Source organism: Pongo abelii, chromosome 21 (assembly GCF_028885655.2).
Source record: "Pongo abelii isolate AG06213 chromosome 21, NHGRI_mPonAbe1-v2.0_pri, whole genome shotgun sequence".
NCBI classification, from domain to species: domain Eukaryota; kingdom Metazoa; phylum Chordata; class Mammalia; order Primates; family Hominidae; genus Pongo; species Pongo abelii.
Window position 1 is genome coordinate 16784500 of NC_072006.2, and position 22205 is coordinate 16806704.

Sequence of the window (22205 nt, forward strand, 5' to 3'; positions counted from 1 at the left end):
TATGCAAATGAACAATCAATATGGTTTAGAAGATTAAAAGCGTAAAGACAAAAGCCAACTTTTTTCTGATAAAACCTGAATTAAAAATAAAATTTAATTTGTATTTAAAAAAAAAAAGAATTGCTTAAAAAAATTCTTCAGACAGAAGGGAAATGATAAGAAATGGAACTTGGAACTTCAAAAATAAAAGAAGATCAACAGAAATAGCTACGTAAATACAGTAGACTATTTTTCTCCTTTCGAGTTCTTTTTTCCTTTTTTCTATTTGTGTAAATTTAGGGGGTACAAGCACAGTTTTGTTACATGGACATTTTGCATAGTGGTAAAGTCTGAGCTTTTAATGTAACCACCACCCAAACAATATCTTTTGTAGCCCTTAAGTAATTTCTCATCCCTCACGCTCTTCCTACTCTTCCTCCCTTCCAAGTATTCAGCGTTTGTTATTGCACACTCTATGTCCATGTGTACACCTTTTTAAGGCCCCGTTTATAAGTTAGAACATGTGGTAGTATATAAATAAACTCCATGGAATGCTACTCAGCCATAAAAAAAGAGCGAAATCATGTCTTTTGCAGCAACATGGGTGGAACTAGAGACCATTATCTTAAATCAAATAACTCAGACACAGAAAGCCAAATACTACCGCACGTTCTCACTTATAAGGAGAGTAGAGGAAGACAGATTACCCCAAGAATCTAGGATATGGGTGCAAAAGGAAGGATGGAATCTTCAACTCCAAAATGCAACCTCACCCTGTTTTATCTAAGTTATCTAGTTTACCAGCCTGGAGTTATTTGCAGTATGTGATACTATAGTATAGCATACATTTTCCCCCTTTCAGTATCTACATGATTTGTAATGATTTCCCCTCTTTCATTCTTGGAGTAATCTGTCTTCCTCTACTCTACTGACACACACTTTGGGCAGATCCCACCTCTAGGTGCAGAATGTGGATGCCAATTCCTGTGGGCCAGTCTGAGCATTGCTTTCACTTGGCTGTCCTGATTGCTTTGAATGGAGAGAGTAAGGCACATCAGGCAGACACAAAGAATTTTGCTGAGATTGCTGGTACTATATAAACCCTGCACTCCCAGGGAGCAGTAGAAATCTTGAGAACGGATCCTTTAGAGTGTAAGGCAGACGTGAAAGACGGAGAAACCAACTTTTAATGACAGCTTGGAGCATCTGGATCTAGTCCCAGACTTTTCAGTTATGTGAGTCAATACTGCCATTATTTTTTCTCTTTACTTTTTAATTAAATCAGTGAATTGGATTTTCAGTTAATAGCAACCACCAGTCTTAAATGATATGATAGCCTATGCTTTGCTAGGTTTTGTTGAATGTATAAGTCTCTCAGTGTTGGAATTAGAATCCATTATTTTCCACCTGTGGTGGTTAGATTGTACTAATGATGTGTATTCCATAGTCTTACTTCTGCAACTATTTTTATAGATAAAAGGCTTTAAACCTTTTAGAAGAGTAGTATCCGTTTTCCATTTTGTTTAAAAATGGAACAAAGACATAAAAACAGATAATGATATGAGTACTGCAGTTGAAATGCAATTAGGGATTCTTTAGCCTACTTGGTCTTTACACCTCTTCCCCTGTTCCCCATCCCTATGTGGCATCACAAGAAATCTTACAGCCTGAAAAATGTGGAACATAAAACACTGTTCTGTCATTTATCATACAAACAGGGTCACTTTCGAGAATAAAAGAAGACATTCTTAATAAATTTATTCTGGGAAAAAGGCTTAAATGGGTGATACCAGGAAAATTGGGACACATGGTCATCCTGGTTCTATACCACAAGAATTGAAATGAGAGGAAAGTATGGTTAAGTCAGAAGAAATGGATTCCAGCCCCATTTCTATCATCCACCAGCTGTGTATTCTTAAAAAGTTACTCAACCTCTCTGAGCTTCAGTTTTCTTCATTAGTGTGTCAGAGAGAATAGTAATTACTACCTCACTGGAGGTTGTTGTAGGGTCATAGCTATGAAAAATCATAGTTATGAAAGTGCTTTGTCAACCATAAGACACAATGTTACTAGTGGCTTTTATTGTATGAACTAACCGATCTAATTATGATGACTCTAAAAATGTGGTTGTACTTAACTTTACACAATAGATGAATTCTCAGAAAAAAAGTTGAGTATGAATGGTTTTGTAAATTGCCTCTTACTTAAAAAGCTCACATTAAACAAAATTGTCTCAGAAATTCTTCTATAAAGTTCAGAATTATTTTGTAGAATAAAAAGTTACCCCACACTTATATCTTTTATATCAGAATTTGCTTTTAAGCGAAACATATCCCTAATGTCTTCAAGGATTTGTCTCTCTAGCTAAATGTGGAGAATGAGGCATTTCATAAATGTTAGGTTACCTGGCCAGGATGCAAGCTGGGGCTAGGGTTGGAGCAGGAGGCCCTTTTCAGGGCCCAATATGGCCATGAAAAAAAAGGACAACATAAATTCTTGCAAAGCAGGACCCTGTCGGTTTAATTTATTTCACATTTGCCCTGGAAACACGAGGCTCCAGTAGGCTAATGAGTACGAGATGCTGTTACAGACGAGAGGCAACCTACGCATGCTGCTTGTGTGACTGGCACCCAAATAGGCTTGCTCGGTTGGTGCACTGTCAGGTTTCCAATTCTTTCGATGTGTCTGTAGCCTTGGTCTGGCCAGGCCTGCCTTGTCCTCCTGGATGGACATTTAGGAAACGCATCCTATCCCCATCAGCACAATCATGCACTGGTCTTCTTTTCTCATATGTGTGTGCTGCCATCTGGGACAACTTAGCCATTGTCTGTTAGGGCCTTTGATGCTTGATTATAGGGAAAGAGGAAAACATCGGCTACAATAGAGCAATCCGTTCTGTTTGGGACATCAGTACAATCTTTTTTTCCTCTTTTTCTTTTTTTCAATGCACATATTTTTGATCATCTTCACATAGGGATATATATTAGTAATGGAATATATTCTAGAATTCTTTCTCTTGAAAGGAATGAAGCTCTCCATTTACCCTGTGCTCATAAAATAGTTTTGCAAATATGATCTTGCTGATAAAACACTTATTCCAGTTCTCTTGTCCTCTTTTTGCTTACAGACTGCCAAAAGAATCTAAGATTTCAAAGCATAAATGCTGATAACATAGTTTTTTCATTGCTTTTGCTCTGTATTTCCGCAGAGTTTATTGTTTATTAGTTTCAGTGGTAAAACTCATCTTCAACAATAGTTAGATTAATTTAAAAACATCTTTACAATGGTATATTGTAATAGATATTAGCAAATTTCTTGCAGAAATGTTGTATTCAAATAGAACGAAATCTATACTGGACTGTTAAGTGTATGTGTTAAGTAGGGGGTGACTAAGTTCCAAGGTGATATATACTTTGTAATTTTATTTTGGTAGAAAAATAATAAATAAAATGATGTACACCAAATAATTACAAGTCATGGTCTCTGTGGGACAGAACCACATGATGTTTTTCTTTCTTTCCCTTCTTCTTTTTTTGCTCTCTTTCCTCTCCGTTTGCTTATTTGCATTTTTGAATTATTTTATAATAAAATTGCATGACATTTGTAATAAATCCCACTCTATAAAAAAGTTTAAAAACATAAAGGAAAGTTTGACAGTCTGTGAACTTAATCTCCACCCAGAAATGGAGTGCTGTGGTAAGGCCCAGTCAAGATAACAACAGCAGTGGGAAGCTAGAGTAACAGATGGCACACGATGGCAAATAGCCCGTACACGTTAGTGCTTTCTGTGGAAAATAATTTTGTATATATATAAATATCTTTTATAATTTAGGAATTTCCACATTATTAAATCAGGATAGCCAGTATAGCAGAGATACAGGTGTCCAATATCCCTTTCATCCTTCTTCCTTTAGTAATAGTTTATCTGAGTGTGTACTGAGTGTGGTCCTTTGTCCAAAGGAACCTTTAAAGTGGTGGTGGCCACATGCTAAACTTATAGTCAGAGGTATGTGAATGGTGATGATGGATATCACCTCTCAGTCATACTCATATCTTTCTTTCTGACCCTTGTGCTCTGCACATGGCAGTGGGTGCTGAAGCAGCCACATGAGACCAGGAGGTGCAATCTTATCATTAAGGACAGCAAAGCGAGAACTAAGGAAGTGAGTCCTTGATGCTGTTGAGCCACCACATCAGTTCAGAATTGCCTAAGCCTGTGTATTTAAGCAAGCAAGAAAGAAATCTTATCTTGTTTAAGTCACCATTGGTAGGGTTTTTTTTTTTTTGTTATAACCATTGACTCTACATCCTAATAATGGTATATTATATTACTATAATTTTACAATATATAATAATATAATTTTATAACATAATATGTAGATAGACATAGATAAATATATGGATGGATGGATCTATAGATTGATGAATGAAGGGAAATGTGGATGGATAGATGAATGAATGGATGAATGGGTAAGTGGATGGATGGGTAGATGGATGACAGATGAATGAATGGTGGATGAATGGATGGATGGATAGACGGATGGATGGATGGATAGATGAATGGATGATTAGATAGATGGATGAATGGACAGATGGATGGTGATATGGTTTGGCTGTGTCCCCACACAAATCTCACCTTGAATTGTTTCTCCCAGAATTCCCACATGTTGTGGGAGGGACCCAGGGGGAGGTAATTGAATCATGGGGCCAGTCTTTTCCTTGCTATTCTTGTGATAGTGAATACGTCTCACGAGATCTTATGGATTTATCAGGGGTTTCCGCTTTTGTTTCTTCCTCATTTTTCTCTTGCCGCTGCCACATAAGAAGTGCCTTTTGCCTCCTGCTATGATTCTGAGGCCTCCTCAGCCCTGTGGAACTGTAAGTTCAATTAAAGCTCTTTTTGTTCCCAGTTTCGGGTATGTCTTTATCAGCAGTGTGAAAATGAACTAATACAGATGGTTAGAAGGGTGGAGGGACAGATGGATAGAATGGGTGGACTCAATCTTGTTGCCCTTCCTTTTCTTCACCCCGTTTCTCTACCCTCTGCAGGAAGAGCCCACCTTACTTCTCAGTCTAAGAAAGCGGCAAGCACTGCTGGGCTCTTTCCACACCTGTAGTTCTTCAGTTTTCTGAAATATAGGTTGTGTGTTTCTAATCTGGCAAATACTTGAAAGAAAAAAAATCCTTTTAAAAGTCATTGTAAACAGATATTACTTTTATTTCAGCAATTTGCCTTGGTAAAATTTGGGAATTGAAATATAAATAACTGGTTATGTACAAATTGACTGGTTTTGGGGCCAAACCTGTATATCTGGTAGCCTGCGCAGATTCCATGAGGGTTACTTCCTGTGCCAGTCCAAGTGCACAGCACAGAGCAGAGCATTATGAACACATAAAAACAAGGGAAAAGTCAGAGAGAGGGAAACTGAACAGTGAAGATGCAGAGGAGTAAGAGAGTCCTGGGAGCAAGTAACCAGAGAGGGAGTTGAGGCAGCATTTAGCCTAGAGGGCATGATAGGCCAAAGCATAGAGATAGGAAGTGTTGAACACTGGACGCTGTGACAGTGAGGGCAGCTGGCCTGGCTGAAGGAAGAGTTTATGTGGGAAGTGGAAGGAAAAGTCCCTAGAAGGCTGAAGGCAGGTATTGAGCCACCATGGATAGACAGAGGATGCCACCTGAATATTATGTCTTCTATATATCAGGACTGTAGCTCTGTTAAATAGATTCCAAAACTCTTGTTTTCATGCAGATATCTTTTTGGAGTTGTGATAGAACATAAGGCTATAAAATTCCAAGCACAGTGTTCTAAAATCCTCAAGACCATATACAGACTAAGCTTTGTGTATATGGTGTCAAAACAGGCAGGTCAAACCACTTTATTGCTTGCACAGCAGACCCAGCCAGGAAGCTTTCCAGCCAGGAAGCAAAAATCATAAGCTGTTTTTCTATTCCTTTTCTGCATAGCATGGTGGCTGGAGTTCTAGCTCTCATTTAAGTTCCTCCTACTTAAGTGGTGGAATCCAAGTAATTGATCCAGTATCTTCTATCACCACCCTTCTTGTCCTTGTGGTCTGCCAGGTTGCTGAGGGAGTGTCACATCATCCCAAAGACTGTGGTCCCAGACCTGCTGTGCAGAGGCTCCAAAACCATGCTCTAACTGGGCTTGCACCCATTTGCCAAATGGGTTTTCTCTCCCTCGCTGCAGAATGTGCTTTCTCTCCCTCGCAGCAGAATGTGCTTCCTTTTTCCTCCTTCCTTCTGACCGACAAAGGAAGCCCCTTTCTGATCATTAAATGGCTCTATTAAATTATACCCTTTAGAGCATTTTGGTTTTGCTGGGTGAGGGAGCAGGGGTAGTCTTTTTCTCTCTTTCCAAAAAATGGCAAGGGCAGTTCCTCAATGTCCTGAAGCTTCTACTGACATTTGGACCCTAGGTCTCTTCTCTCTAGATTGAGCAACAAATGTGACCTATGTCTTGTAGGGTATCACCATGCAGATAATGTACTAACCTTACTTACACAAAACCACACTTTTATTTGTGTAATTTTTGATTGGTTATCTCAGTAGGCATCAGATCACTTGTTGCGGGGTGTTGAGTGGGGGCTTGTTGATGCACAGATAGTGGGGTTCCATTGCCAGGGTTTCTGGTTCAGAAGGTCCGGGGTGGAGACTGAGAATTTGCATTTCTAATAAGTTCCTGGGTGAACTGCAGAATTACATTTTAAGAACAACTGTTCTGGAGCACCCTTGCCTTAATAATGCTGCAGAGACTTTCTGGGCCGGTCCCGGTGTCTTGTGGCCCCGCTTCTGCTGTGTCGATTTTTGAACAGCATGTGGAGGAAAGATGCCCTCTCCAGGGTGTGGTGAGGAGTGAGGACAATGTGGGCATGTCTGAGCTGTAGTGGGCATGAGTGATTCAGCAAGAACTGACTGGACAACAGTGTCCCTTCCTGAGAGCATCCCAGCAGGCTAGGCAGCAGAGCTATTAAATAAAAATCCGTAGGAAACATTGACATTGGATCCCTCCTTAATGTTTGTTCTACAAATGTGAAATGTTTGTCTCATCCAGAAACCTCAAAATTACTTTGCCATTAACACCTGTGTGAGTGGCAGGGCTTGCATCATTAAGATTGCCGGAGGAAAACGCTGCCTCGCCTTGGCCGAAGGAAGCATTAAAAATTAATGAGGTATCAGTACTCACAGTTTGATAAACTACAAAACACCTCCTTATGCCTCCACTTTTTCAGTTGCCTAAGCCTCTGATACATCTATATAAGACATTTTAGAAGACCAAATGTCAACTGTAGAGCTATGAATGTCAACAGAAAAATGAAAAAGAGAAAAAAAGTTTGCATTTCTTTTGCAGAGGATTGTAAAAATACTATGACATATTTTATATTTTTTTATTTGAAGGGTCATGTGGTTCAGACCACACATGGGTATTTGCACTTGCTGCTTGTACCAAGTGAATCAGATGGGATGGTAAGAGTAATTTCTTGGAATGTTTTAGCAACAGTGAGGTTTACAGGCAGATGACCTGGGAGCTAGTCTCCGCTGTTTACTCCTCTGGCTCTGAGATGCCTTCAGGAAAGTTCTGTGTTGTGACATTCTAGAGACAGCTTGCCTCTAGAATACTGTGACATGCCACCTGGAAGTTTTGTAGGTCTGGACATATTCACAACGTGTGCACATTCAGCATTAGACTGTATGTGGCCGTTCTCTCTGTCATAAGGGAGTATATGCAAAAAACTCTCAGATGTCTTTGTTCTGCTCTGTGGTCTGGGCTGGGACAATTTTGATGAGCTGGCAGCCTAATGTTTTCTTGATTCTTATTTATAGCTGAAATCTCTTTATGGGTGCTCTTCAGGGGTATCTTTTCAGTGTTCTTGGTCAGTTGGTAAGTGTTACAATAATATCTCTTTTGAATATGTAACTATTATGCATTATATGTGGCTGCTATGAAGATGGATACTAATTATTGTTCTCAGATCTTTTCAAATATGAGCTCATTTACTCCTCAAGGCAATCCAATGAAGTCAGTGCCATTTTTATCACCATTTTACAGGTGAGGAAACTGAGGCACTATCTGTAATTTGCCCAAGGTCACACAGCTGGTATGTGGGGTACCCAAGGCTAGAACCCATGCTCTTAACTACTACATGAAACTACTGATTGCTTTTCTGATGAGCTTCAACTGGTAGAAGCCACTTGCGTCTACTCACAAGCTTGTTACTGAACCCACTGGGGTCAAAAGCACATGTGTGTTTCTGAACAGAGAGGTGAAGTGAGTGGGCTCATCTTAAAAGCTTGTTTTCATTGCTTTAGAATCAAGTACAAATGCTTTAGTAAAGCCTTCTAGGACTTTTCTCAACGTTTCTGAGGTTCTCTCCCAAGACTCCCTCCCTAACCACATAAGCCTGCCCAAAGCATGCTAGGGGCATGATGCTCTACACCATTGCTCATAGGTCTCTTCATCTAGAGCTGGCTCCTGTCTCACACTCTATTTGCACACCTTTGCTGGGGTGAATTATGTTCTAGAGTGTCCCAATTTGAATGTCAGATTTGGTTACAGATACATTGAGATAATGGTCCCCGAACCCTGGGCAACTGGGCATGTTCTGGGGTTGCTGGAGCCCTTGTTCTGGTCACTTCCAGCCATGTAAACATACTTTTTTCTTTGCTGAGGAACTGATCTACTTGAATGCCACATCTGGGCTCTGTTGAAGAAGGTCGGCAAACAGAAGAGAGAGATGGGGCATTTCTTCCTCCACTCCCTCCCTGCCTTGGGGTCACAATTCCAGCAGCAGTTGTACCCTTCCCTTCTGGTGGGCACTTCCCCTGCAGCCCTCTTCCTTAGCTCCTAGTGTCTCCTAGGGCAGTAATAGCTCCAAACTGCTCCAAACTGCTGTTAGTCTTTGGGGGCCTCCCAACCCTTGTTGGTTTACTCTGCCTACATTCTGTCTGCCACCCCTTGGACAGTGTTTCTACATTTGAACCACATGGGTGAATTCCATATCCTTTTGGGACCCTGACCCATGAAACTCCTTCCTCCCAAACTATGTCTGAGCTTTGTCCTCCAACTCACAAATGGCCACTAGCAGATTTTCCTACTTAGCTCACACAGCCCAGGTCCCCACTTATTGGATGGAACACAAGATACCCTTTACATCATTTGAATCACAATGCAGACTTAAGAGCCCATCAAATTCTTGGGAAGGGGCAATGTTGGATTCTTTCTCCTCCACTTTCCCACCATACTCCCTTTGTGGCAGATCACAGGCATGTGCACAGTATAGTGCAGATTCTCCCTTTATCCAGAACACAACCCAGGGGCCTGGGTCTTGTTTTACTTCCCTTAATGTCCATGTGGTTATTGATGCCATTGTCTTCCCTGGTAATCTATCAGCTACACTAGAGGAGAATGGGTATCTCTAGGACTAGTTCAAAATAAGTACTTCTTAAGTGAATGAAGGAAGGAAGGAAGTAAGGTAGGTAGGAAGGAAGGAACAAATGAATGAAATGCAGCTGGCGCAAGTTGGGTGTCCATCGTTTAGTCACAGAACAAACAAGCATAAGTGGTTCCCACCCTGATCCTCAAAAACTTTAAAATGGAGCAGTCCTCCTTTTATAGGCCCTGAAGCAATTCAGAGGCCTCGTTCTCTCTTTGATATACTTCCCTCATTGCCAGGTGACAGTCCGGAGGACAACGAGGCATTGAGTGCCTTGCCCCAGCTGGGCAAGCTGCTGAGCAGAGAAGTCAGCATTCCCGACATCCCACCCGGCTCTCTCTTGACTAAACCGCATGGGCTGTTTTTCTTTGCTCTTGCTTGGACCACTGGGCTCTTCTTGACTCAGACACCACTGATCCCTTTCCCGGGATACACACCCACCTGCTCCCTGGAGCCAAGTTTTGTGAGGCGTGTGGCTTTTTTTTGGAATGCTCAGTCACCTTGGAGCTCCTGCCTCATCCCAGGATGGGAGGATTTGTGTAGATAAATTATCACCATAGGAGACCAGTGTGTGTCCCCAAGCCTTCAGTGCAGTTCAGACACAATGGATTTTCTGCAACTCACTTTTGTTATGGCAACTTTTGTTACGCACAGTGAACAGGAAGTAGAAATTTGCAGAATATAAGCTTTCACAGGAAACGTATTTTGGAGCTCACCACACCATACAGGCTGCTGATTTAATACAACCAGGAAATGTGCAAATCTCCAAGGAATGGCAAATGCCATCCACCTTCACTTTTTTCACCTTCCTTCTCCTCCTCCTCCTCACCTTCATTTTTCAATAACCCAGTTATTTGCTGGTGCATATAAAAGTAAACAGAAAATGAATAAGCTGTGGACTTTGAAGGATAGTTTTTGAGTTAGAAATCTGAAGGGGGAGAAAAGGCCACAGAAACAGGGTAAACAGTTAAGGCAAACATTTTAGACCAAAATAGCCAGTAGACAGCAGCTGAGAATGGACCTCACTGCTGGTAAAGAGGCCCAAGTGGATTAAATTGATCAAAACAGTGCTTGGGAGATAGCAAGGAATTTTATTTTTCATTATTTCTCTTCAAAAAGGCATGATGGAAGATTAGACTTCTGTAAGAACAAACGTTTGAAACTTTTCTATCTATTGCTACTGTTTCTGTGCTTTGCACTTGATGTTGGTTATGAAACGTGTTTTTCTCAGTATAGATATATATGTATATTTTTATACATATATGTGTATATTTTTATACATATATTTATATATTTTCCTTTTCTTGTTGAACCATGATATTAAAAATGATTAGTGGAGTTGAAATCTGCAGCAATGCACAGAACGCTTTTTCCAGTGTTTAGGATAGCTGAAATATGCAATAATTGATTTTAACATGTGCTGTAATTGGTTCCATATGCATTGCTGTCAACTATGATACATCATAATTAAACTGACATGTTCAAAACCTGGCCACTGAAATGAGCACTCCCTGAATTTTCCAACTGTGCACAGCTTGCTGCTTCTCCACTCCCTAGCTTCTCAATCAGGAACCGCATTGCCGGGTTTTATTTTGCTGCTGGTCTCCTCTATGTTTTATCTATTTTTCCCCCTCAGATTTTAAATGACCTCCTGGAGTGGATTCAGGGTCTTTCCCCACCTTCATTTTCAGATGGTCACATTATTTCAGCAGTGATGGATCTTTATGCAATTTCCTAAGTCATCATAAATCAGATCTAAACTCATGAGAATGGTCAAGAATTTGATATAAAATAAGACACAGGAGCAGATCCATAAAAGTTCCATATTTTAGTCCCTCCACCCCCAATTGAACCACGCTTGAACTCTAATTAGAAAATTCACTTGGAGGAAGAAAGCATAGTATATGACACATGTTCACCTCCGGTTCCCTCTCATATAAATGACAGTATTCATATATTTGACCACCTTTCTGCTTATTTCTGTCGTCATCAGAATGTTTATGAGTGTCCAGGATGGTCTTACCTTGATAGCCTGATTATCTTTCTCTTTTCTTTTGTAAAAGCCATCTGATATCATTGTAAGGGCATTGAATTAGGATCTGGGGCAGCTCTGTTACTATTAATAGTGTTAATAAAGTTCTCTGGGTGTTAGCTTTCTCCTTGGTAAGATGAAAGGGATAATACTCTTTCTACTGTCATCTCAAGGTTTAGCCCGATAGAATGAGATACAAGCAAGACTGGATAATGCTGCCTTTGGTTCCTGAATCTCTGTTCTGAATTAGCATGAGTCATATCTGTGTTTGGACTTTGAGTTACCATAATCTGCTGTTTTAATTTCACCAAGAACTGCATCCCCCTCAAATCCCACAGTATTACACCTTCTCTAATCTGTTAACCACATAAATGGGTCCTGTGATGGCAAAATATTTAATAACAAAAGCTAGTTTATCATCATCTATAGTTGATCAGATGAATCATTACTGTGAGGCTCCATAAAGCCAATGCTGGGAGAAGGGACACAGCAGCCATCTCTCCACTATTTCCACTGGGAACACCAATCTTCCACTCATTTTTGTCATGGGTCACTGGTGGGGATCCCTAATTTCAGTGACCTTTTCCTTGCTTAGAGCATAGCCCTGTGACACAGACCTGGTTAATCATGGTGTCTCTTCTGTCTGTCCGTGGAACATAGTCCACACTGTAGCAGAATGACCACGCTGGACCCGTAAGGGTTTTCTCATGCACTTTGAAAGCCAAAAGCTATGAGGCAAGATTCCCCCATCTCCTCGGAAATGAGCTATGAAGACATAAGCCTGGCGACACTGGACCGCAGGAAGAAAGCCATGCTCTCCACTGTGTAAAGGAAGGAGAGATTGAGCCCCACACTTGGGAGGAGTGGAATTGAAAATGCTGATTAATGACTTTGGAAACTGTCAGGTGATTTGTAGAAGAAAGAACTTACTCCACTTCCTACTGGGATCTTATTTCCTGATTAAATTCCTTAAGAAGCAAACTTTCTGGAGCTAAGAAAGTGATTGGGAAGGGAAAGTGGTTCTTTATCTTCCTCCTTCCTCTCATGTTTTATTTTCTGAAAGGGAAGAGTCACTATTTCATAGCCAAGGATAAGCAGGGATCTTGCTGCTACTTTAATAGGCATTCCAACTGGAGTCCTGAGCCTATTTTTCCTTCTTATTTTGCATCTTTATTCTTATTGGATCACCTCTCCTTTGGCTATCAGAATATTTCTCTCCACCCCACTCCCTGGTCAACATGATCTTCAAGTCAGAAGACTTGCCCATTACTTTTGAGCAACCTTTGGATGGTACGTAGTGCATCTGCAGTGGTTCTCAAACCGAGGATGCATCTGAACCCCCTAGAGAGCCAGTGAAAACACAGATTGCTGGGCCTGACCACCAGAGGCCCTGATCCAATAGGTCTGGATGGGATGGAAAGTCTGCATTTCTAAGTCCTGAGGTTATACTGAGGCTACTGGTATGTGGAGCGCACTTTGAGAACTGCTGCTGAGATGAATGCCGGATTAGATTAAATGTTGTGAGACTCAAGTCTTGGCCTTTGGACAATCCCCAAAGCCTCTGTGGGCTTCACTTTACCCATTTATAAAATGGATGATTTGATCTAGGTGATCTTAAAATTTTCTTTAAAATGCCTCCAAGTCAATGAACTGATCCTGAAGTTCTATTTGGAAGGACTGCACTGTCATGACAGCTTTTCTTTTTCCCTTTGAGACAATTATAGCTTAAAAAGACAATATCTAATTTCTGCAGAAATTGTGGAAGTGGTCAGAGATCAGCAATAGAATAGTGTAAATATTATATGCTATTAATACTAAGGTCCTGACGTAATATTCTGCAATTAGCTTTTCATCTGGAGGTTGTATATTGTTTTGTAATTATTTGCTAATTAATCAGGCACTAGTTCTAGAATTTAGGAAACATCAGCTCAGTAGCTTCTCAACCATGATGAAAAGTAGACAGTATTAGAAAAACACAGTAGTGGGAGAGTAGAAGTTTGGGGGAAGGAAAAGAGACTCTGTAAGCACAAAGTGTGCTTCTCCACCCCTCCTCCTGCTCCATTCTGTGCTTCCCTGGCAGATCTTCTGGGTGAGGAGCCAAGAGAAGGTTTGAAAGTTTGTCTGCAGCTAGATAAACATTGCTAGTGGAGAGATGGATTTTGGTGACACCTAGGAGGTCCCACCTAATTTTGAAAAGAGAGGGAGAAAAAGGAATATCTGAAGACATCTTCTGGAGTGGAAAGGACCAAAAAATCATTGAGTCTGGCTTTCCTCTATCACCCCAAGTTCCTGCACAAACCACCTACACCCCAACAGCAACATAAAATGACCATTTTATGAGTGAGAACAGGAAACTGTGGCTATAACAAGGCTTCTTTCCCCTTTTCTTTTGAGGAGGAATAAGTGATGGATGTAAAGACAAATATGAAACAGTAATTTAGAAAATAATTTCTTTTCATGTAAGAGCCACTTTTTGACAACCTGGTGGTACTTAAGAATACTGATCAATGAGTATCATAGAGTACTGATGAGTTGATTAGATACATAAGTATTGGGTATCTAACATATCCTAGCAGTATGTGAGGCACAAATTAACCAAACAAAATTATTTATATGTTTTAGGAGATAACAGTTGAGATAGGAAGAGGACAAGTAAAGAGATAATTTTATCAGTTCCAACAGGAGTGGACACAGGCTACCACAAGACAGCCTTGCAGGTGTGAATATCAGCAAAATCTCCCTGTGGAAAGTAGTGGCCTTGAGCATGAGTGGAGGTTGGGTCAGATAGGAAAAAGGTGCTCTTTTCAGACTTAGCATCAGACACAAAGGCTCAAAGAGGTGAGTTCATGAAACTGTGATTGTTGAGTATGACTGGTGGCTAGAATTGAAGGTGCAAGGGAAAGCATGGGTACCTACTGACTTTATTTTGATCCACTAGTTCAGTACTAGTCCCAGTTCCCAAAGAGTTTGGTTTTTATTGGTGAGATGGGGGTGGTTGATCATGGAATTAACTGCTGTCTATCTGTAGCTAAGTAACTGGGTGGGTTCAGAGCCCTTCCTCTCATGGACTGCTTAACTTCTCTCCTCTACACTGTTGCTGTCCTTTTATGATGCTTTTCCTCGCTTCCTAGGCATGGTTTCTCCATTACATCCATCCTCAACCCCTTCTCTTCCTGGCTTTACTTTGAAGCTTGCTCTAGGTATAAATTCATTTTCCAAATAGATGCATTACATATGACTAATGTCTATAGAGAAATATGACATTTTAAAGGAGAAGGAGAGAGCAGGATTTGCTGCAGTTTGGAGAACTGTTTTTCCAAGTGTCTGCCTTTCTAATGTGCTCCCAGGTGGTGCTGATACTGCTGATGCCTGGCTACATTTTGGAGAAGCTAGAGCCTTCTTTCAAATGATGGTTGATGAAATTATATTAAACCCAAAATTTAGGTTCTCCAATGCTCTCCTTTCTTTTCCTTTTTTTGAGACAGAGTCTTGCTCTGTCACCCAGGCTGGAGTGCAGAGGCATGATCTCAGCTCACTGCAACCTCTGCCTCCCAGGTTCAAGTGATTCCCCTGGCTCAGCCTCCCAAGTAGCAGGGATTACAGGTGCACATCAACATGCCCGGCTAATTTTTGTATTTTTAGTGGAGACAGGGTTTCACCATGTTGGCCAGGCTTGTCTCGAACTCCCAACCTCAAGTGATCCTCTCGCCTCAGCCTCCCAAAGTGCTGGGATTACAGATGTGAGCCACTGCGCCTGGCCCCATGCTCTCCTTTCTAAAGGGGAAGAGCCTTTTTGTAGCAGAGGAATCATTCTTGAAGGACCCAAGAGCCTTTCAGCTAGACTTCCTATTCTTATAGTTGTTTATAAACTTAATTCTTTCTGGAAAACAGAATAACTGCAAGAAAAAATCTACATCCTGAAAGGGTTGAACCCATCTTGAAAATGGCAAAATCTCCATCCTGGTGATCACTGGCACCATCACTCCCAGTATAGCCTCACTCTGTGGGATCCTGGGCACTGCTTGGCACTAGGAAGGTGAATGGCTTTAAATTATGATTCCTGTCCTCAAGAGACAAGTCACATTGTTGAAAACCTGACGTCAGTGTACAAAGATTCATAATCATAAAAGGTAACTCTTGGTAAGTCATTATAATCTTATTAATTGCTTCTAATGGTAAGTCACATCAATGCTGTATTTTTTCGGGTTTCAGAATTTAGCAGGCAATTGAATATGTCACTGTTTGGGTATTACTAATGGGAGAAGTGAAGTTTCCTTTTTAACTGTGTTTAGTATTTTGCTTTTGGCTCCAGAAATGTCATAGAAACAACCTGACTTGGGCATATTTCTAGAGACTATCAAGTTACATATAAAGTTTAGTATGTTATTTAGACTAATATTTTATAAATCATGTTCTGGAATTAAGCTGAGTAAGGCCAGGAAGAAAGAGGGTTGAGGATGGATGTAATGCAGGAACCATGCCTAGGAAGGGAGGAAAAGCATCATAAAAGGACAGCAACAATGTAGACAAGAGAAGTTAAGCAGTCAGTGAGAGGAAGGCCTCTGAACCCACCCAGTTACTTAGCTGCAGATGGACATCAGTTAATTCGATGATGCACCACCACATCTCACCAATAAAAACCAAACTCTTTGAGAACTGGGACCAGTACTGAACTAGTGGGTCAAAATAAAGTCAAAAGGAAGCCCACTTCAAGAAATACTCCTCTAAATAACTTCAGAGAAAAGGAAATTTTGAGAAACAAGCAATCACACAGACACACCATGTGCTGTTATCTTTTCAGCACCAGCTGTGTGTTATGGTACAGTTAGGGAGAGGATGAGGAGGGCTCTTCTCCGAGCACATTTCCAACAGTCTTTTCATGGTATGCAGCAGTTGTTTACAACAATGTTTCTCACTTTAATGTGCACACAAATCATGCAGGATCTTTTGAAATTCACATTCAGACTCAGTGGGACCAGGTGGGGCATGAGCCTTGCAGAGGTGATGGGCTCCCAGGCATGCCAATGGCCTGTGGTCCTTGGATTGCACTCTTAAGTAGCAATGGTTTAGAATATGGTGAAAATATGTTAGAAGGAGCATTGTGAAAGCATGGGGGTTCATCTGTTCAAGAAACAACAATGACAAAAAAATGGTGATTAAATGCAACCACACCTAAATAAGGTAGCCAGGATGTAGAACCAGCTTCTCCATGAACAGGCCACATACCATCTCCCAGGGCTGCCTGCAGTGTCCAGCCTGGCTGTGCTTAGACCCTCAGGGCTTGCTGGACTCTCCTGGCAGTGTGGGGTCAGGACTCGAGTAGATTGGATGCTGATAGCAGAGAGTGTGATTCTCCCGCCTGATGACCCAGAATCACTCCCAGGACTGGAATCCCAGCTCTCCCAGGAGGAAGGAGTCATCCCTGGTCTTCGCATCCCCCAAATGCTGATTCTGTGTCTGCATGTGGATGGGTAACAAACAAACAACAAAGGACCATCTCAATTAACCTGCCACACAGAGCAGAATCCCATAAAAAGTTCCAACTCTCTTTTTGGATGAAGCTTCTTTTTTTTTTTTTGAGACGGAGTCTTGCCCTGTCGCCCAGGCTGGAGTGCAGTGGCGAGATCTTGGCTCACTGCAACCTCTGCCTCCTGGGTTCAAGCGATTCTCTTGCCTCAGCCTCCCAAGTAGCTGGGACTACAGGCGCATGCCACCACACCTGGCTAATTTTTGTATTTTTAGTAGAGACGGGGTTTCATCATGTTGGCTAGGCTGAACTGCGGACCTCAGGTGATCTGCCTGTCTTGGCCTCCCAAAGCGCTGGGATTACAGGTGTAAGCTACCATGTCCAGCCTGGATGCCACTCCTTATGATGCTTAGAATCTGGTCCCCTTTCAGAAAACTGAAGCCTTGAAGTACCTAAAGTTGCTACATTGTTCTCTCTCCCAAAGAGGAAAGCAAAGGGAAGGTCTAGGCCAGCACTTTCCAAAATTCAATGTGCATAGGAACCACCTGCGGAGTTGTTAATACGCAGATTGAGATTTGGTAGTTCTGGGTGGGGTGCGGCCCAAGAGTCTGCTAGGTGCTCCTAGCTGGTGCTGATGCTGCTGGTGCCTGGCTGCATTGTGAGTAGCAAGGGCAAGCAAACTAAGTGACCCTCTTTGGTGATCTGCAGAGTCAAGGATGAGGCATCTTTCAGGCCTGAGTCAGACTCTCCGAGCTGTAGGCGCTCAGGAGCTGCACAGCTGTGTAAGATTAGAAATCTCAGCGTTGAGCAGGATGGGGCCGGGGCCAGTTAATGGCATCATTTCATTGTAGTAACTACAGCAGGCCAGAGCCAATTGCTGTTTAGTCAGCTTTCCCGTGTTTGTTGATTTTGGTATTACTGATTTATTAAAGGAAGAGGAACTGTGTTGGATATCAGAAAAGTGTTAGAAAGAGGGAAGTAGAGTAAATCCAAACCTCTCTCTACACTCTCCAAACCCGTCCCCCACGCCCACCCCACCCCCTTGTTGCCAAGTTATGAGATCTTGGGCTGACTTCCAAGTTCCCAAAGTTCAAGTGTGGAAAAAGCCAACTAATCTCCTGGAAAATCTCCTGATGTGTATTTTTCTTTAACAGTCTGGGCTGATTTTAAACTTAGCCCACAGCAAACTGTGCTCAACAGGCATTATCATTATGGACACTTGCTGCTGTATTTTCCAAGGATCTCCCCTCCCCCGCTGGTATTGCTACCAGATACAGAATGGAATTTGTCAGGACAAGCCATGTATTACTACTAAACCATTAATTCAGTTAGTGCATTAGGAGTAGGAAGACTGATTCTTTGCATTATATTTTGGCTGTCAGGCCTGATTTGAGCTTATTTCTCATTGAGTATTCCATATCAAAGGCTGGGATAATAGAATTACGGGACATTAGGACTTTCAGTCTGGAAGAGACCCTGGAGATCATTTAGTGCTGCCTGCTCGCCTTACAGATGAGGAAACTATATTTTTCAGTCTTAAGAGCTTGAGCAAGTACTCGGCTTTTGATATGCGCATGTAGTTGCCATTCCCATGTATGGGAGTTATGTGTGTGCTTGAAGGGAGTCAATAATGGATCTTTCCTATTTAGTTTTCCTTGATTTTGGCCTTAGCTTCATCAAAGTCTGTCATACACACCCTCTGGACAGCATACATTTTGCAATAATATGCAAATGTCATGGTTCCTGATAATAGTGGAAAAGAAATGTGATGTTTTTACTTAAAAGATACTTTATACAATTTAATAGCAGCTGCATCTCTGGCATCTATAACAGATGTTATCCAGTGCAGGCAACTTTTTCTAAGTAATCTAGCTGAATTTTAGCTGCTGAAATTTTCTGTATCATTTGGTGATCATATTTCATTTCAGACTTTTGAACACGACAGATTGTCCACCTGGATCTCATTTTGCCACATTTTATTGATGGCCTGACTCAGATCTTTCAAGTTCTCACTAACCGACCTTGAAGGAGTAGCTTGTTGTTTAAATTTTATGACACAGAGATGTAAACTGCCTGCAAATTATGCAACTCAGTGGTGATGAACAAAGAGAACTTTTTATTACTATTTATTACCTACAGTTAAGGAATTAGCAAGAGCTGTTACTTTGCACCCATTCCTGGGACAAAGTCCCGAATTAACTTTATATCAAGCACATGTGTAACAAGTGAGAACTACATTTTTTGTTTGCAAATCTAAGCTCAATGTAGTGCTATTGCACTTGTGCCTTCCTGTGGCTGCCCTGATTCCATAAATAATGACAGGTTTCTCCCTCCTGGCCTTGTTGTTCTGAGTCGGATGGCCCATCACCTGAGGATCTGAATGACATTGGATGGAAACTACAGAGAGAAGACAAATAAAAAATACTACCCATCACCCTAGTCTGGCCATGAGAAAAACATCTAACAAATTCAAACTGAAGGACATTTATTCTACGAAATTCCTGGCCAGTGCTCCTCAAGGCTGTCCAGATTATGAAAAACAAGAGTGTCAAATGGCCAGGGTCTCCCAGAGGCTCAGGATATAAGATGACTAAATGTGATGGGGGACCCTGCATGGGATCCTAGGACAGAGCGAAGACACTTGAGGCAGTCTTAATGAAGTGTGGACTTTAGTTAATAATGGTGTGTCCATATTAGTTCATTGATTGAGTCACTTGTGCCACACTAACATAAGCTGTGAACAATAGACGAAACTGGGTGCAGGGTATAGGTGAATTCTGTGCTATCTTTGCAACTTTTCTATAAATCTAAAATTATTCTAAATTCAAACGTTTACTAAAAATAATGCTTATGCCCACTCAGCCTCTGCTGACACCAAGCAAGCGTCTGTGATAGGTCAAGTTCCAGCTCCATTATTTCATTAAATCTTCAGAAAAACTTTATGAGGTATTTATTGTTATTCCCATTTTATCACTTTGAAAACAGAGAAACTGAAGTTCAGGGAGAATAATCTTTTCTACGTTGATTGAGTTCCCTTGGCTTAAAAATGGCAGAGTTGTGATTTTAACCCTCATTTATCTGACTCTAAAGCACACACTTATTTCGGTTCCCCATTTGGTTCTCAGAATCCTGTTCTCAAGAGATGGGGCAGAGGATGGGGAAATGGGATGGGAATGGTGGGAACGGCCTGCGTGTAGCTCAGCAGGACTGTGTCTGGTTTCCTGAGCCATTGAAGTTTCCCAAGGAGGATCACGCAGCCTCTATTTTCCCTAAAGGCTAAAGTCCAGGCTAGCTTTAGGTGAGTTTTCCCATTTCCTTGGATTTCATCGAACAAATATTAAAAAAGAAATTCCCCCTACAGTGGCCATGGGTACAGTGTCTGCCATGCAGAGGAGAAGCCGCTGGTTGTAGCAGCAACGCTCCAGCTTACCTGGAGCAAAGTGTAAGTATGGTCATGCTGCATCCTTTTCCAGAATCCCTACCACTGTCTGTGCATCTGGGTCATTGGTGAGCCTAAGGACGTCCAGAGTCCTGGTTTCTTAAGATTCTGAATCAGTAGATGAGAGGAGAGCCCAGAAATCTGCATTCAAAATTATTTATTGATGATTTGGCCATGAATCTGTGTTCTAATTCCGAATCTCAGAGAATCAACACTTGTTCTCATCTGAAGAAAATGTAAAACCACCCTCAACATGGTTGTCTCTTGAGTAGGTAGCATTAATAGACTGTCTAGGCCAAGAGTCCACAAACTATACCTCTGGTTAAATGGCCCACAGCCCCACCTGCCTGTTTTGTAAATAAAATTTGATTGAACAGAGACCTGCTCTTTGTTTATTTGTTGTCTATGGTTGCTTTTTGCTACTATGACACAGTTGAGACTGTATGGCCCTGAAACTCTAAAACAATAATCTGACCCTTTACAGAAAACAGTTTTCCAACCCATGGTGTAAAAGACAGAAAGGATCTGGAATAACAATTTGTCACAGTTAAAGGGAAAGGGAGTCTAGTTGCTCTCAAGCTTCACTGTACCCAAGAATCTCCTGTGAAACTTATTTAAAAATGCCACCCCTTGAGATTCTGATTTAGTAGCCTGGGCTGAGGCTAAGAAATATGCATTTTTAGCAAGGTTTTGAGACACATGGTCCTAGTCACCAAGAATACGGACCCTGACAATAGCTTGACCTGGATCCATAATCCTCTCTAGAGGATTATGTATGTTTAGTTATTACTGCGTCTGTGTATGTTTAGTTATTACTGCGTATTATATTTGGACAAAGATTTAAAAAATAAAACTAAATATCACTTTTATGAACAAAATCATGCCCCCCCCCCCAAATTCATATATTGGAGCACTAACCCCCATATGACTGCATTCACAGAGAGAGTCTTTAAAGAGGTAATTAAAGTTAAATGAAGTCATAAGTGTAGGTCCCTAATCTGATTGGACTGGTGTTCTTATAAATAGAGAAAGAGGCACTAGAGATCTCTCTTTCTTCTCTGCAGGTGCACAAAGGAAAGGCCATGTGAGGACACAGCAAGAAAGTGGCCATCTGCAACCTGACCAGCAAGATCTCACCAGAAACCACCCCTGCTTGCACCGTGATCTTGGACTTCTAGCCTCTAGAACTGTGAAACAATAAACTGTTGTTTAAGCCACTTGGCCTGTGGTATTTTGTTACAGCAGCCTGAACTGACTAATACAACCACTAAATTATCAAAAGATGGAATTAAGAGTGTTATATCTGTTTCACTGAAGATATGAGTAGGAAACAGAGAAGAGCTGGACAAAAAAAAAAAAAAAAAAACAACCAGATAAACAGAAATTTAGTAAATCTTTGCTGAGTAATGAATTTAGACATTTTGCTTTTTGATATGCTTTGAAGAACTTCAATGAGGTATAACTGACATTCAATAAACCACGATTATTAAAATGTACAGTTTGAAGTGCTTTGCCATATGAAACCATCATCAAAAATCAAGATCATAAACACAACTATCACCTTCCGAAACTCCTTGGATACCTATAATCCCTCCATCTGCCCCTTCCTAATCTGCCCCCTGCCATCCTACAAGAGGAAACCTCTGATCTGTTTTCTGGCACTATAGATCTGTAGGTTAATTACAATTTTCTAGAATTTTATATAAATAGAATCATATGGGATGTAATCTTTTTTTGATTTTTTTCCACTCACCATCATTATTCTGAGATGCATCCATGTTGTTGCTTATATCAGTGTTTCATTCCTTTTGATTACTGAGTGATATTCTGTTGTGTAT

The 22205-nt window shown here is 41.2% G+C and overlaps 1 long non-coding RNA gene across 1 annotated transcript; it reads left to right on the plus strand.

Moving 5' to 3' along the window:
* Positions 1-1019: 1019 nt before the first annotated feature.
* LOC103888758 (uncharacterized) lies at positions 1020-21584 on the plus strand. The gene is made up of 4 exons (XR_653137.3): positions 1020-1214; positions 15353-15601; positions 20290-20368; positions 21432-21584. It is a non-coding gene; the product is annotated as an uncharacterized LOC103888758 (long non-coding RNA).
* The last annotated feature ends 621 nt before the right edge of the window (positions 21585-22205 follow it).